Here is a 13,331-nt window from a genome sequence, read left to right as displayed (position 1 = left end):
AGTGCTCCATGTGCGTGGAGGGTGGTGAAGGCATATTTTGAGTCTGTGTAGACGTTAACCCGCTTTCCGCTTGACAATTCCAACGCTCGGGTCAGGGCAATCAATTCGGCCTTCTGGGCAGAAGTCCCCGGGGGCAGTGACTCTGCTTCCAGCGTCTCTCCCCCCCACCGAACAACCGCATAACCTGAGTGTCTTTGATTATTTTCCATAAAGGAGCTTCCATCTGTGAACAGAGTGTCGTCCACCTTAGTTAGTGGCACATCCTTCAAATCCGGTCGACTGGAGAATACCTCATCCATCACCTGGGCACACTGATGGATCGTGGTGTCTCCTGGAGTCGGGAGCAAGGTGGCCGGATTCAGAGTGGAGCAAGTCTCCAGGGTCACCAGTGGGTTGTCACACAACAATCCCTCATATTTCATTAACCTCTCACTTGTGAGCCAGCGCGGTCCCTTAATGTCTAACAGTGCCTTAACGCTATGGGGCACCTTAACTGTCAGTGGCTGTCCTAGGGTCAATTTATTCGCTTCTTTGATTAAATCTACTGATGCTGCCACAGCCCTCAGGCAAGGTGGCAATCCACGAGCCACTGTGTCCAATTGCTTTGACAAGTAGGCAATCGGCCTTTGCCATGAACCTAGTGGTTGGGTCAATACTCCAACCGCTGTTCCTTCCCGCTCTGCAGCGAACAGAGTGAATGGTTTTTCCAAATCGGGCAGTCCTAATGCTGGAGATGACATCAATGCTTCTTTTAATGCCTTAAATGCCTGTTGACATTCTTCTGTCCACTCAAATGGATCTTCTCTTCCACCTCTCGTAGCCTGGTACAGTGGCTTAGCCAACACGGCATAGTTGGGGATCCACTGTCTACAATATCCTGCTGATCCCAAAAATTCCCGCACCTGTCGCCGGGTACTGGGAGTGGGGATGGCACAAACAACTTCCTTTCTTTCAGCTCCTAACATCTTCTTTCCTTCGGTCAGATGGAACCCCAAATATTTCACCGTGGGACAGCACAACTGGGCCTTTTTCTTTGACACTTTGTAACCCTTTTCTTCCAATGTCTTGAGAAATCTCAAAGTATGCTCTTTACAGCCCCCTAGTGTCCGGCAAGCGATAAGCAGGTCATCTGCATATTGAAGCCAAATTCCCTCTTCCTTAGGTATTACAAAATCCTGTAAGTCTTTGGCCAGGGCTTGACCAAAAATGGTCGGGCTGTCCCGGAACCCCTGAGGAAGGCGTGTCCAAACATACTGGGTCCTTTGCCCTGACTGCTGAGATTCCCACTGGAAAGCAAAGATCGGTTGGGATACAGGGGCCAATCGAATGCAAAAGAATGCATCCTTTAAATCCAATACAGTAAACCATTTGGCAAATGCTGGTACTAGACTCATCATGATGTATGGATTTGGCACTACCGGGGTTAGGGGAACGGTGACTTGATTTACAGCCCGCAAATCTTGGACTGGGCGATATTCTCCTTGTCCTCCTGGTTTCTTGACTGGGAGCAGGGGCGTGTTCCATGGGGAACTGCATGGTACCAATATCCCATGCTGCAGAAGTCGCTCTAGATGCTTTCTGATCCCCTGCACTGCCTCTCGACTGACGGGATACTGTGGCTTGCATATGGGCCCCATTCCTCTTTTCACTTCCACCACCACCGGTGGAACATATTTAGCTAATCCTGGAGGATTATCTTCTGCCCACACTAAAGGAGTCTCATGCCATGGCCATTGTATTTCTTCAGTAAAAATCCTAACTTGAAACAGTCTCCATTCCTCTTCCATGGGAAATGATAGCTCCACTTGTCCATTCTTCATGAACTGGAGTTGTGCTTGTAATTTTGATAAAATGTCCCTTCCCAATAAAGGGACTGGGCAGTCTGGGAGATATAACATCTTATGCTTGACCTGATGTCCGGCCAGATTGCAGGTGCGTTCCTTAAGGAAGGGGCACTTCTGGGTCTTCCCAGACACCCCTATTACTTTCGTAGTTTCCCGAGTTGGTGGACTAATTTTTGTATTTACTACTGATTTTTCGGCACCTGTGTCCACTAAAAAGTCCAATTGTTGGTCCCCGATTTCAAGTGTGACCATCGGCTCCCCGGGGTCCAACAAAACAAGAGCCTGGCTTCCTCATTCCTCTCCTCCATCCATATCTTCCCATTCTTCTTCCATCACAGCTGCTGCAGCTATCACCTCTCTTGCAGGAAAAGGTACGTAGTTCCCACGTCCTCTTCCCCTTCCTGGGTTTCTTCCTCTCTCAGGCCTTCCTCTTTCTCTCGGTCCTTCCTGACTTCCTTCTCTTCCTTCTGGGCATTCACCTTTCCAGTGTCCAAACTTCTTACATTTAGCACATTGGTCTCGACCTAACCTCCGAGGGGGCCCCCTTCTTCCTCCTTGTCCCCCTCTGGCATATCCTCCTCTTCCTCTCTGTCCACTTGCACTTTGTTCCATCATGGTAACTAATGCTTGGTATTCCTGCTTCTTCTTCCTGTCCTTCTTCTCTTCTTCTACCTGGTCCCTCGCCATATAAACTTGATCTGCGAGTGCCAACAATTCATTCATAGTCTTTCCTAGAAATCCTGGTTGCTTTTGAATCTTTCTCCGGATATCAGGAGCCGCTTGACTGATAAAAGACTGTTGAATCGCCCTCCTACCGTTTTCATCCTCCAAATTATACGGGCTATACTTTCTATATGCTGCCTCCAGCCTTTCCAAAAAGGCTGTTGGTGACTCAGATTTTTCCTGTACCACTCCCTGAATTTTTACAATGTTGACGGGTCGCGGCGGGCCCCTCTTTACCGCTTCTACCAATATACGCTGGAATCCTTTCAGTCTCTGCAAATGTCCTTCTTCTGCGGTGTCCCATTGGGGATCTATTTCCACAGGAAACCTCTGTGCTCCCCACTCGGCTGCATCACCATCTTGTGGGGCACCAACCTGGGCTATGGCTACCCCATTATTCAACACTGCTCTTCTCTCCTCTGATGTGAACAACATATTCAACAATTGTCTGCAATCTTGCCAGGTGGGATTATGGGTTGCCATAATCCCTTCCAATAGCCTAGCCATAGCTTGGGGTTCTTCACTATAAGGTGGAGTATTATTTTTCCAATTCAAAATGTCACTACTACTGAAAGGCACTACCTGGTATGCTTGAACTATCTCATTCCTGTTGTTTATCACAGGCACCGTTCTCAAGGGCATCTGGAGGGCCGGTCCGGTCGGTGAATCACCAGACCACACCGGAGCTCCATGTCTCCGAGTTTGTGCCGGAGAAGCATCACTGGGCATCCGTTGTGACTTCTTCTTTTCCTTTGTTTCCTCCTGATATTTTTCTAGGCTAGGATAGTGTTTCTTGGCCGCTTCGGTTGACTCCGAAGAGTAGGGTGGGGGTCTCGTTCCTAGTGTGGGGGCTGTTCCCTGGGGTGGGGGGGGGGCGGTGGCAAGGGTGGCGGCAATAATTCCTGTTGTCTAGCCTGTACACTCAACTGTAAATCTGGGTAGTCCTCCTCATTGGATTGGAAAACTTCCTTCTTTTTCCCCTCCTTCTTCACCACCATACATTTGCCATTCCTGCACTGTCGAACCCAACCTGGATCTTCTCTAACTACCCGTTCCCACGTAGCAATATAGACCCACTGGTTCGGATGATTCACAGCACAATATTCTTCCACTGTTCGGATCAGTTTCAGATCCCACGTTCCTTCTACTTGCCAACCTAAACCAAAATCTGGCCATTCTCCCTGACACAAATTTCTCAGTCTATAATCTCTTAGGTCCCTTGGATTCCCTGCTACGGCTCTGCTAGCAAAAGAGCCAAAATTATCTAAGATGCATTGTAAGGGAGTGGAGCTCTTTGAATTTTTCCCTCCCATCCTGCCTAATAGAGGGGACTGTCCTGGCCTGGGCACCCGGCCACTCACGGCATGCGTCAGGAAACACAAGACAGAACCCCTTTCTACCTCCCTGGGAACTTTTTTTGTCCCTCCCAGCGCTGGCGTTCCCTTAATATCTCATGCAAACCCCTATACTTGCCAGATTTCTGTAGACGTCGGACCAACCTTCGCCCCTGGGCTTTTTTCCCCTGGATCCTTTTCCTCCTAGCCGGTTTCTGTGGAACCTCGCTGATGTTGCAGCTCTCACCGTCAGTCGGCGTTGGCATCAGAGGCAAGCACCGCAGCCGGTCGTGTAGTATTCAGGGGCCCCTTCTCGTCTCACGGTAGTTGCCTCAGGCCCCCACCGCTGAGTTGAGGCCGTCCCGCCAACGGGATCCGTCTCCAAATCTCCTGGCCCGTCTTATAGGAAAAAATCACGTCGGGGTCACCAGAAAATGTAGCGGAACCTTCGTGCTACGGTTCTTGTTGGCGCAGTGGAGGAATTTGAAGACGGACAACTGAAGGAATTTCCCAGAAAGCAGTTTTATTTCGCTAATGGCCACTAGGGGTCCCCCTAGCACAAAGTAAGTGCTTCTCCAGGGGAACCGACCAGTGGCATGCTGAGTGAACATTTATACACACTACAGGGTTCGGGTTATGCCCGCCCACAAGCAAATTCATTGGCTTAGAGTTGTGACGCTGCCCAATCAGTGCTGACCAGCAGGCCGGCTGCACCCTTTTTGTGCCGTGCTCACAAATTACAAACAGCGCCTGCGTACGCATGCGCTGTTTGTTTATCTTTAGCTTTCATTTCTTCAGAAACACATGATTTCCCAGAAGTCACATGTTTCTGTGAGTTTATGCACCCGGGTCGCTAGCTGTCGCCATCTCTGCCCATATATGGTATTTCCTGGGGTTCCTTAACCCCCCCCGCCTCACTATACTGTGTCCAGGTTGGTTCATCAGGTGCTCTGTGTGCCGTCCGCCGGACAATAAAAAACTATAAAACTGAAACGTGCTGTCCTTTATCCGGGCGAACTGCAAATCCCTATAAGCTGTCCTATAGATATTGAACGACTGAGTCTGGATAACTTCAAAAAAGGATGTTTATTCATACAAGGTTGTAAACCTGGCACAGATCTTAAAGTTGCAGAAAATGAAACAAATTTCCATAGGTTTTAGTTGCAGAATTATCCCTGGTTCCAGAAGGCAAAAGTGATTATAAAACCACTATACCCTAATCACGCTGCCTATATTAGAAGGAGAAACTCTTTCCTTCCCTATCTTTACAGCAAAGATTAGTTCTAGAAGCGATGGAATAACTTTGCTCCTCTAACTAGATTTCCTATTCCAGATCAATATAATTCAATACTTATCTAATTTGGATAGGCTTAGATTGGCCTGGTTTTGAGGATGATTTGTCCCAGTTAGCTTTGCACAGCTCCAGCACGTTGGAAGACTATAGCCAGAATGAAGCTCCAAAATGGAGACTAGACCCTGGTAAAAAGGGCGGTCCTAAGATGTTGCACTCTTTGACCAATCACTGCAAAGAAAACTGCAGCCAGCTCTTGCAGATTCCAAGCCACCTTTCCTAGGCCTTTGCAGCCAGAGGCTCAAACAAAATGTAAAGGAGGGAAAACAAACAAACGACCAATAGGTAAGGCAAACCATCGTCCTGGGGGACGGAACACTCCCCGCTAAATTCCCAGGATGTGGGAATTTACCAATCAAAAACATACAAACACCTTTGTATACACAACAATACAAACACTAGAACTTTAAACATCTCCAATAAGCAACACGAGGTCACTAATTGGTCTGTCCAGGACAGACATTTTGTCCTTACTATGAGTCTTTACTTGAACTTTTCTAACCTTACCGTCAGGGCAAGGAAAGGTCTTTAGTATAATGCCCATAGGCCAGGCATAGCGGGGCAAGTCTTTGTCCTTTGGCAACACAAGGTTTCCCACCTTGGCATTGTCCTTTGGGGTTTGCCAGAGTCTTCTGGTTGGAAGCTGGCTTAAGTATTCGGCCTTCCACCTCTTCCAGAAGTGGTTGGCTAAGGTCTGCACATGCAAAATTGGTGCCACAGTCCGACCAAATTGACTTAATTGGCCCTCTGAGGGCTATGAACCTTTTCAATGCGTTTATGAATGATGAAGTGTCCATTCCCTCTGCAACCTCTATATAGACAGTTCGTTTTGACAAACAAGTAAACAAAACCGCACATCTTTTGTTATTTACAACACCACCCCTGGTTTTCCTAGTGACAACCTCCCAAGGACCAAACACATCGATTCCCACATGGGAAAAGGGGGGGTCTGTCAAAGTCCTGTCCTGAGGTAACTCAGCCATCAGCTGACTCTGAGTCGCCGACATTTGACACACTTAAAAATAACACTGCTGACCAAACTTTTAGCATTTACCACCCACAGGCCTTCATTTCTAAGGGTCGCCTCAGTCAGAGTTCTACCTTGATGATGGATTTTCTCATGGTAATGCCGAACGAGCAGCAATGCAGTGTGACTATTAGGGGGTATGATGATGGGGTTTTTTATGCACGCCTTGAGTTTAGCTTTGGCTAACCTTCCTCCAACTCTCAAAATACCCTCCTTGTCTAAAAATGGGTTTAACTCATTTAGAAGACTTTGATTAGGGATGTTGAGCCCTTGCTCTAGCCTAGCTATTTCCTGCTTGAAAGCAGATCTCTGTACTGACTTGAATATGACGCTCTTAGCCTTTATCATATCCTGGACCTGTAAAGGCTGACTATCTTTGCAGACTAAGCGATGTATAAGCCTAGCAACTGCTCTAAGAAGACTGTGCCACTCCGAAAAACGTTCAAAACGGTGTGGTTCCAGGCAAGATCTTTGGCCCATCTTGATTTCTGTGGTTGATTTGCAGGCTTTCACCTCTGCACTTCGTGAGACTTGAGCATTCATAATGTCCGAAAACCTTTGCTCATCTTTCGAGAGCGCTGTGGCTTCGTCTCTCTCAGAGACTTTGAAGATGGAGGAATACTCTGGAGTTATTGCTTGGCAGTAGACCGAGATATGACTTAGGCAACTGCGCACAAGTGTAGGACGTCCACCTTTAAGCACCTGTGCTTGATTGGAGTCCAACGACGATGGTGGGTGCATCTTGTTTATGCACACTGGGCCTATGACTGTCCAGCCTAATGGCAATTGTTGTGTGATAGGTGCACCTGGAGGTCCTTTAACTTGGTCGTTCACACAGAACAAGCTCGGGCAGTCCGAGCCAAGCAAAAGGGCAATGTCCACATCTGGCCGAAAGGCTGGTATAGCATTCTTTAACCGTCGCAAATGTGGATGAGCCTCCACAACTTCTCTAGTTACAATTTGTTTTTTGTTCCGAGGGATGGAGGAACACTCAATCAGGTCTGGCAACTTGAACTGTCTCTTCTGGTCGCAAGAGGAGACAACAAAGCCAGATGCTATGCGACCCTGCAACTTCTTTTTTCCTGCACACGTAGCCATAGTGTAGTCGACCATCTTGGTTTTAAGGTCAAACATGCGGAAGAACTCTGGAGTAGCCAGGGAGGCGTCGCTCTGTGAATCCAGGGCCACATAGAGTCTCTTTCTAAGCCAAGGGCTCTTGGCTGGATATACATCCGCTAGGCAGATAGGATGACAAACTCTGTACTGGTGCGAGTCAGAACACAGCTCTGTACAGGCGACTGCTGAAACTTCCACCTGCATCTCTGGTGCGGCTGGCTTGTCGGTGTCTTCGACTGCTGACTTTTCTTTTGGTGAAGCGTTCTCTTTGGGGTGGGAGATGATATTGGAGTTGTGCATTGCGGTGCAATGCTTGAGGCTGTTGCATTTCTCACACTTGATGTTTTCTTTGCAGTTGGATGCAAAGTGTGGAGTTGCTCCACAGCATCTAAAGCAGATTCCCTGCTTTTGAACTAGCTGTTGCCTTTCTTTGTATGTCTTTCTACTAAACTCCCTGCAGTTGGCCAAGCTGTGAGGCTTTTGGTGAATAGGGCAAAGCAACTCTTTTACCTCCGACCTGGGTTCATCAGTCTTGTGTTGAGTTTCGACTGCCTTTACGCTGACAGGTCTATTGGCCTCTCTAGATGGTTTCTTGTCCACTTTAGGTGCCTTCTCTGGCTGGGTCCCTTGGTATAAGGTGGGGAGGCCCGTCTGCGGATCATTCCTTTCTCTGGCCGCCCTTGTGATGAACTGGACCAAATGAGAAAATGGAGGGTATGCCTGGGAGTGGGCCTCCTTGTAGTTGAAGACCTCCTGTCCCCAGCGTTCTTGCAAAGTGAAGGGCAGCTTGGTCAAGATCTGCCTCTGGGACAGGTGCTGATCGAGGCACTTCAAACCGGGCAGTTCTGGATTCTCCTTGGCCGACTCTAATTCCGTAAGGAGATCGCTGAGGTCCCACAAGAGTTTGAAGTCTTTGAGTTTCAAAGCTGGGAACCTTTGGAGCTTGTCCATAAGAGATGCTTCAATCTCTGTGCTGGCCCCATACCTCTGCTGCAACCTGGCCCAGGCCTTTTCCAGGGCTTTGTCGGGATCGGCTACGTGGGCTGCGTAGATCTTCTTAACTTGTGAGGATGAGGCTGGGCCCAACCATGCAGCCAGAAGAGTCAGTTCTTCCTCCGGCAATAACTTTAAGTCTCTGATTGCTCTCTGGAAGGTGGCCTTCCAGAGAAGAAATTCCTCAGGCTTGTCCGAAAACTTTTCGACACCCTTGTCCTTAAGATCTCTTCTGGGGCTTCTGATGATGGAGACAAGCTGGGACTCTGGCGTCGAAGGGAACAATTGAGGAGTTTGCTGTTGTGGAGTGGACTCCCACCGTGTACCTTGCGTCAACCTTTGGCCTCTTGGAGGGATGACATCGACCACTGACGAATCGATGGTTCCCTGTGCAGCTGTCTGTAGGGGCCAACTAGCGCTCGGCCTTGGGGCCCTGATTGACTGACCTAGGGTTTTAGCAGGAGGCACAGGTAGCTCGAGCAAGGGTGAGCTCCCCGCTATGACGCTCTGCTCTGCAGGAAATTCAAACGTGACTTTGGGGCCCTGCTCTGGGTAAGGAGAGAAGTCTTCCTGTTCCTCATCCGAAAACTGGCTGTTCATGCTGCCAAGGTGCGCAAACACTTTGGCAGAAGGATCCTGTATTGGTAACTGGCTTACATTTTCTTCTGTGAGTGGCTCAATTAGGGCCTTGGCCAAAGTCTCAGCCCTTACCCTTTTGGCTGCGGCATCCATCTTTATTCTAAGCATCTCTATACGAGCCTGTTCTATTTGCATTTCGCTTTGTCTACGGGCCTGTTCTATTTGCATTTCGCTTTGTCTACGGGCCTGTTCTATTTGCAGTCGTTGCTCTTCTTCTTTAAAGGGAAGGGTGAGATCAGCTGCCTTAGCATCAGCCTCCGCCCCCGCTACCTTGCTCTTTAGCTCCAGACGTGCAGCCTCCTTTATGTGCAAGGCAGCTAGGGAAGAGATGGCACTCCCAGCAGCAGAAGACTTGCTAGAGTGGCTATGTTTAGATGATGCACACTCCCTTAGTTTAGATACCTGGCTAGAGCGGTTAGACTTAAGACTAAGTGCCACAGCAGGTGATTTTAAAAGATTGGTCTCATGGCTGCATAAGGAAGACTGATTTCCTTTTGGCTCAGACCTTAGATTAACAGGTGGAGAACTAAATTCCAAGGCATCTAGAATTGCCCTCACCTTATTTTCTTTCTCATTAGTGTCAGCTAAGACACTCACTATTTCTAACTCTGAATCCTTGGCGTTAATGCGCTCGAGGACCTGGACTATCTTAGACACCAAACCCCTCCAGAGACCGAAGGTCTCTTCAAGGTCTGTCTGTAATATGGATGGCACCCTTGTAATACCCAAGCTCTCAATTCTGACCATCAATGTTACAATTCGCTCCCATGCCGAACCTAACCTCACATGGAGGAGCTCCTTTTCGTCTATTAGATGGGCTAGCATTTTGGCTGAAGGGTGCTTTATCCTTTGGGGCCTTTCATTCCTACTTTCAGCCTCAGAAGGAGGTATACCATCTGTATCGTCTTGAAATTGCATAGACATTATGTATTCTTAATAGCAAGTAAATTTACAACAAAAGCAAATACAACATATAATACAATGCACAACACTTAACCATAGCAATATATATCACTAAGTAACTATACTTTGCAAAGATTGTGACCTTTGGCGCCAGATTTTAGTGGGCAAGCTGCAAAATGCCAACTGACAGCAACTTGCCACTTGATACCTCCCTTGCCCGAGTGACGTAAACTGCCAAAATGGCGACTTCGCCAAATTTTCAAGCACCTTGTGCTCTGCGGCTCGAGGCCTGCCGCCGAAGGAGCACCGAGGCTGGCTTTGGAAAGGAGGAGAGAAGAGACGCCTCCTCCCCGCTGTGAAGGGAGGTCACCACCGCAGGTCGATGAAACAGGTCACCACCGCAGGACGATGAAGCAGGTCACCACCGCAGGACGATGAGGCAGGTCACCACCGCAGGACGATGAGGCAGGTCACCACCGCAGGACGATGAGGCAGGTCACTACCGCAGGACGATGAGGCAGGTCACCACCGCCAGGCGACTGTCCCGGCCGAGTGCTTCTGGACTCACCACCTCCAGGACCTACTGCTGGGTTTTGCACAGCCGTGCAATTGCCGAAACAGCCGCAGGGCTACGCGCACACACGCGAGCTGAAGAGCAGGATACTGCAGAGGCTGAAGGAATGGAGCCCCACTCTCTCACTTGCCTTTCGGCCTGGCAGCAAGCTTTCACTGCAACAGACCAACAAAATCAAAGTCTCTATGGCCGTGCAAGCTAGCTGAAGCGGAAAAACCGCTGATCTACCTCAAAACTGTGCCGTCCGCCGGACAATAAAAAACTATAAAACTGAAACGTGCTGTCCTTTATCCGGGCGAACTGCAAATCCCTATAAGCTGTCCTATAGATATTGAACGACTGAGTCTGGATAACTTCAAAAAAGGATGTTTATTCATACAAGGTTGTAAACCTGGCACAGATCTTAAAGTTGCAGAAAATGAAACAAATTTCCATAGGTTTTAGTTGCAGAATTATCCCTGGTTCCAGAAGGCAAAAGTGATTATAAAACCACTATACCCTAATCACGCTGCCTATATTAGAAGGAGAAACTCTTTCCTTCCCTATCTTTACAGCAAAGATTAGTTCTAGAAGCGATGGAATAACTTTGCTCCTCTAACTAGATTTCCTATTCCAGATCAATATAATTCAATACTTATCTAATTTGGATAGGCTTAGATTGGCCTGGTTTTGAGGATGATTTGTCCCAGTTAGCTTTGCACAGCTCCAGCACGTTGGAAGACTATAGCCAGAATGAAGCTCCAAAATGGAGACTAGACCCTGGTAAAAAGGGCGGTCCTAAGATGTTGCACTCTTTGACCAATCACTGCAAAGAAAACTGCAGCCAGCTCTTGCAGATTCCAAGCCACCTTTCCTAGGCCTTTGCAGCCAGAGGCTCAAACAAAATGTAAAGGAGGGAAAACAAACAAACGACCAATAGGTAAGGCAAACCATCGTCCTGGGGGACGGAACACTCTGCAATGGCTGATTTCTCTGGTTGAATTAGTCTGTAGTGCCTTTCATGTTCTTTGACGCATAGGCAAACTGATGAAGAATCACAACCTACAAACCATCTAAAGACCCACAAAGAAAATCCAACAAATGCTACGGTCAGTGAAGGACAAGAGGGATCCTCTCACCTCTGCAGGAGTCTAACGTATACCTTGCATCTGTGGAGAGATCTACATAGGGACCACCAAACGCAGCGCCCAAACACGAGTCAAAGAACATGAAAGGCATGGCAGACTAACTCAACCAGAGAAGTCAGCCAGAGCAGAGTACCTGAGGACTACACAGAGAAGCCATTGAAATTCACAAACATGTGGACAACTTCAACAGAAAGGAGGAAACCATGAAAATGAACAAAATCTGGCTACCAGTATTAAAAAACTCAAAAATCAGAACAGTAAACAAGAAGCAACACTCTGAGACATGGGAACTAAGGGCAGTTAACAAAGCATGCCCCCAGTCAGAAAGTAGCTAGTAGATGTAGCCATTCAATGCAAATTAGGGTGATTAACTGGAACATTTACGCTGGCCTCCAACTGACAAGAGTTCTTCCCTCACCCTGGACTTCCCACACATATATATAAACATTCCTTGCTTAGTTTTTCCATACCTCAAAACCTCTGAGGATGCCTGCCACAGATGTGGGCGAAACGTCAGGAGAGAATACTTCTAGAACATGGCCATACAGCCCGGAAAACATACAACAACCCTGTGATCCTGGCCATGAAAGCCTTCGACAATACAATATCTTACGTGCTCTACCACCCTCACCCCCCCCCCCCCCAAGTAATACAGAAATGAGCAACAGTATTGGCTCTGGTGACCAAGGTTCTTTTTCTGGTTGCCTCCTCACAAACAGCTAAAACCAAAGCAAACTGGAAGTGGGTAAAAGTGCACATTTACTTTTGAAAACAAAAAAAAAAAGTAAAAGCCCTCCATCACTGACCATATGATGTAGTTCGAAGCCGACTGGAGGCTGCAGTTGCCTTAAAACACATGCTGGCAATGTTGGCTGCAGCATGGATTAAACAGGAGGCAATGCATTTTAAATAAGTCTCATGAAAGTCCGATGTAACCCACATAATGTACTACAGCTAAACCAAGTATATCCCAGATCCATGGCAAAATCGCCTCTGCAAGATGCAAAGGGTATTGTAGACACCTGCCCCTGCTGAAGCACATTACCAGACACAGAACATGCGGTGCTGAGAAATGCCCCAAGGTCTAGGAAGCGGAGGGCTAATCAATCCCCTGGGAGTGGGATCACCTTTATTCCTAACTGCCATGTTCCCTTTTTTCCTACCACATACGCTTCTGGTGCACTGATGTGCATCTCTCTGAGGCACTGCAGTTGAAGGGAGATGTTGACAAGATGTTGCCCAGAGGAGGGCAACTAAAATGATCAAAGGTCTGGAGAACAAGCCCTATGAGGAGAGGCTTAAAGAACTGGGCATGTTTAGCCTGCAGAAGAGAAGGCTAAGAGGAGACATGATAGCCATGTACAAATATGTGAGGGGAAGTCATAGGGAGGAGGGAACAAGCTTGTTTTCTGCTGCCCTGCAGACTAGGACACGGAACAATGGCTTCAAACTACAGGAAAGGAGATTCTACCTGAACATTAGGAAGAACTTCTTCACTGTGAAGGCTGTTCGGCAGTGGAACTCTCTGCCCCGGACTGTGGTGGAGGCTCCTTCTTTGGAGGCTTTTAAGCAGAGGCTGAATGGCCATCTGTCGGGGGTGCTTTGAATGCGATTTCCTGCTTCTTGGCAGGGGGTTGGATTGGATGGCCCATGAGGTCTACTCTACTATTCTATGATTCTATGATTCTGTGAGATACAGA

The 13,331-nt window shown here is 48.0% G+C and overlaps 1 protein-coding gene across 2 annotated transcripts in view; it reads left to right on the top strand.

The window, feature by feature from the left end:
• Positions 1 to 13,331, top strand: part of LOC100557873 (alpha-2-macroglobulin-like protein 1) — a 115,330-nt gene that overhangs the window by 17,293 nt on the left and 84,706 nt on the right. The gene's annotated exons all lie outside the window — the stretch shown is intronic.

The sequence above is a fragment of the Anolis carolinensis genome, chromosome 2, assembly GCF_035594765.1.
Source record: "Anolis carolinensis isolate JA03-04 chromosome 2, rAnoCar3.1.pri, whole genome shotgun sequence".
NCBI lineage: Eukaryota > Metazoa > Chordata > Lepidosauria > Squamata > Dactyloidae > Anolis > Anolis carolinensis.
The sequence above is the reverse complement of the archived record's forward strand: the minus strand, read 5'-3'. Positions and strand labels throughout refer to the sequence as shown.